The sequence below is a fragment of the Gymnogyps californianus genome, chromosome 6 (assembly GCF_018139145.2).
Source record: "Gymnogyps californianus isolate 813 chromosome 6, ASM1813914v2, whole genome shotgun sequence".
Taxonomy (NCBI): domain Eukaryota; kingdom Metazoa; phylum Chordata; class Aves; order Accipitriformes; family Cathartidae; genus Gymnogyps; species Gymnogyps californianus.
The window spans coordinates 18,954,983-18,959,569 of NC_059476.1; positions in this window are offsets into that span (position 1 = coordinate 18,954,983).

Here is a 4,587-nt window from a genome sequence, read left to right on the forward strand (position 1 = left end):
GCCCGCCCAGCGGGGGCAGCTGGCTGGGGACGCGGGCGAGGGCTGCCTCCGCCGCCCGCCCTTGCTCGCCGGCCGCGGCGCTGGCTGGCGGGCTGCGCCCGCGGGCCCCTCCCGGAAGCCGGGGGCAGAGGCGGAGCAGGGCCGCGCTAGGGGCTGCCTCCCTCCGCCGCCGGGGAGCAGCGCGGCGCAGGGCAGCGGGGCGCGGGGAGCCGGGGGAGCGCGGCGGGGCGCCGGCGGGCGGGGGAGGGCGAGCCGCGCCGGCAGGGGAGGGGAGGGGAAAGCCGCTCATCATGTTGAGGGGCGAGGGGAGTCTCCCTGCCCGGGAACCCGGTGCGCGGCCCCGGCTGCGGCGGTCTCCGCCTCTCGGAAGGTAGGACTCGGCCGTAGTGGCTGCCAGAGAGGCCTTAGCGAGCCCCTCTCCTCCCCGTCCCGCTTCGCCCCCGCACCATCCCCCGGCGCTTTCGTGCAGGGGAGTCCCCGTTGGAGGAGCTGAGCTGAGGGGGGGGTGCGTAATGGCTCAGACCCGGCGGCGGGCACCGGGGGCGGCGGGGCCCGGGGAAAAGGGTCCTTCGGGGAGGGGTCGGGTAGGCGGGGGTCGCCTGGGAGGAGGCCGCTCCGGGAGGAAGGGCCCTGGGAGGGTGCTCCTCGGCGGGCAGGAGCTGCCAGACGTCCCCGGGGCTGGGCTTCATGCAGTAGGTGTGTGCGCTGCCCTCACCGCGGCACAGACCTCCTTCACAGCCGTATTAACGCCCTGGTAGCCTCGGCAAGGTAATATGTAACATTGATTTCCACATGATTTAGTGGTTTCTCTGCTTTTCAATCGCGTCTCGCAGTTAGAGGAAGGAAAGGCAAGATGTGACCCAGTTTCTCTGTGAGGACCAACGGCAACTTGGGAGCCCGTGGGTTGCATCAGAGAAAGGAGCTTTGTAAACTAAAACACTTTTCTCATAAGCCAGCTGGGAAATACCAATATCTCCAGCATTAAGTCATCAGATACAGCAGGTAGCTGTCAAGGAGTTGATACTGTTTCCCATCAAACATTAGGGTGCACAATACCTGAACTAGCATTTTGACTGCCGAGATCTGAAACGCTTTAGTCCATCACAGATACTTTCTTCTGGACTGTATCAGAGTTTCCAGCCATGTTATTGATTCCTGGAGTCTTAAACCACAGATACACTTAATACAGGGAAATTTGCAAAATTGAAATACTACTACTGTCATTGTAATATATAAGTTGTAGCTAGTTGCTGTTATGCAGTAAGGCAATTACATGCCGTAGGTGACAGTGTACCTCCTTCCCTTGGCTACTGAATCTCAGTTTTAAAAGCAGAAGTGTTTTTTCTCCTGACCTAGTGTTTGTGTCTCTCGTTATGTTATTATCAGTCTGAAGGGATGTAAAGGTGATGCTGAAGTGTCCCATGGAAAGGAACTGAGTGGCAATATGCTTATTTGAGTGTATGCAGTATTCTGCTGAAGTCCTACTGTATGTGGCCCGTTTCCTCTAAAGGGCAGAGACTCTGTTGCAAAAATGGTATTATCCTAATTAATAATTTAAATATCTCAAAGTAAATAATGTATACCCACGAAGCTGTAATAGCAGGCATCTTTTTCTTGTTCCTCTCTTATGGAAATGACAGACTGCTTTAGTGTGAATGAATCCTGACATGATTCTGGAAACTGGGCCAACATATCATTGATTATGCACTTTGAAGAAAAGTGGGAAAGGTAGAGGAAAGATTTACAATTCTTTAATCTCTTGGCATTGTGCTCTGGCCACAAAAGCCTGCATATAGCAAAAATAAAGTTTCTGGGACAGAGGAAAATTGTGCAGTGAGTGCAACTATAGCAACTGTTGTAGATGCTGAAGTTATTTTATAAACAGTTTTTCTGAGAATAGCAGCTAGCTAATTTCATCTTACTATGTTATGCTTTTCTGATGTCTGACTGTGTTGCTTTCAAATGTCACCTGACTACTTTTTATATGCGGGCCACAGTAAGCTACAGCTGGGGAGTTGGATTAGAAATGGCCTCCTAAATAAATTGGAAGTTGAAACTGGACCTGTCCTTAGCCCTTGGTGTATGCATTACAGTTTGATCCTATGGGAGTATCTCCATTGTTTAAATCTAGCATCAATATTCTTTGACACCGAAAAGGACACTTCTCTTATAGAAGTCCCACAGGACTGAAAGGTATGGGGAAAAAGAAGAGAAGAGATAGGCATAACTCTGCAGGGCGGGAGGTGCTATGGTTTTAAGTTGGATTTTGATGATTGTAAAACCAAACCTTAGGAGCACAGTTTTCCATTACAAGTAAATCAATTTATGGGTTAGTTGCCACTGAAGAGAGCATTCCTCTTCTTGAGCTGGCACTAGTGCTCATCTGACCACTTCTGCTGAACTGCGGTATTTAATTTTCTGCCAGTCTAGCTCCTCTGACTATCCTGCTGTGGTGCCTGATGACTAACGGTGGTGGTGCAAAAAAAGGTTAGGGATGGAGGGATGAGACAGGAGGGAAGGGGGAGGTAAGAAACAAGGGTGGCCTTTATAGTAGCAGCTCTCTATTAGATCAGCTTAGCAGTAATGTGAAACTATACTCTTAAATTACAGTAGCCCTGAACTTCATGGCCCACAAAGGAGACAACATCACTGTAGTTCTTACTTTACTCCTGCCCTAAATGTAGAAATGGGCTACGTATGAGACCAAGTGTATCCAGAAAGCTTAAGTCAGACATGATTTTAAAACCTTCAAGACGTAAATGTTTTCTCTCCCAAGTTTTCAAATCGTCGACATATTCTTACTCAACTTTAATCACTCAGTTTTCTGATGACTCAGTGTAACAATTCTATAGAAAGTTTTGGGAAGAAGAAATGGAAATTTCTTCCCCCCAAAATTCTTCCCAGGGATATTCTTAATATTACAAGGTAATGTCCATGATTCTGAAATAATCCCAAGAGTTCATCAGTTTCTCTGTATTTACATTCATACTGACTGTCTTCCAGTCACCTATGTAATCTCAGATCGTATTATGTAGACCATGGAGATAGCCTCAGTATGCAAAAAAAACCTAGACAAAAATTATTTGATTGAATTTGCCACTTTTCAGTCATCCAAATTCATTAAATGGGTGGTAAAACTGTTGCTGACATCAAGAGATTTATGAATACATATTGACTCACGTCATTTGTACCGGAAAGTAAAAGGTGCATATTAACACCTGGGATGTGTGTTCAGGACAGACCTCTGACCTTCTTATCATTTGGGGGTAGCGTTATCTTTACTTAAGTAGCCTGTTCATTTATTTGTTTATTTACTTCCCCCATATTTTTACAGGGGGTACTTTTATCAATGTGTATGTACCAAAAGAAGGTATTAAATCATAGGAGAGATGCAGAATTCAAAGAATCATACCTGACATACTTATTGAGTGTTCCTAAAAGCTTCTAGTATAGGAGATTTCTCAGCATAAATAGCTTAATCTATTAACCTCTTAGGTATATAGGGGTTTTTCCCTAATATCTAAGATAAATCTCCTTTGTTGCTACTTGAGATAATTTCTTAATGCCCTACAGTAGTTGGTACAGAAAGCAAGAACTGATCATCATTTGAATAACAAATCTTTAAATACTGGAAGACATATATGCCCACAGTCTTCCCTTTTTGAAGCTGAAGAAATGAAAGTACTTCAACCTTTCCATATAGGTTACATTTTTGAGAACTCTTATATGTTTTGTTGCTCTTCTTCAGACTCGGATTTCTCTCTCTGTTTCTAAGAAACACTAAGCATAGCTGTTTAGTCCTTATCAGTATTTAGCTAGGAAGAAACACCTCAGCCTTCCTGCAGGAGATTATTGCCTCCTAAGATCTTCTGGTAAAGTTGCTTAAACTCAAGAGCCTCTGATTTGTTTGGTTAGCCAATTAAAGAATTGGTCCAATTTTTAATGAATCAAATCAGGCAGCTTTGCCAGCAGGCCAGAAGAGGCAGTTACCACTGGCATGGAGAGCAAGGGCAAGGCAGTCACTGACAACCACATCCATTGTTAGAGCTGTTTGTGGAGGACATGTGTGACTACATTTGAGTTTGATTATGAGAAAGTAATGTGGAACCATCAAGAATGCTAGTAAAATTGAGATTTATTCTGTCTAATCTTTTGTCTTTCTCCATTAAGCCAGTTATTTTGTTGAAAAATGAGGAAATTAGACTTTCTAACATTATTTGATATTGGCACCTTCCTATCTTCTGCGTCTATGAAGTTGCCAAATCATTTATTTTTGTGTTTTCATAGTACAAACAGTCTCATGGCATCCGTTGTGTTCTTGATTTTCATCTCCCTCTATCTGAAGCCCCCTAGTTCTTTTAGATGTACCTGTGTACAACTTTAGGGATGCACTATGCCTCCCCACAAGCCCCGAGCAAGGTGTATACTTCAGTCAGGGAGCTGACTCCCAAGCCTAAGACTTGCTGACAGTCAGGGAAAACCAGTGGGGCCATGCTGAGGGCCAATGGCTCACACTCACCAGTTGCCATCACTGGGACTGGTCTCTCCAGACTAGTCATTAAAGAGTACCATCATTCTGTCATCATC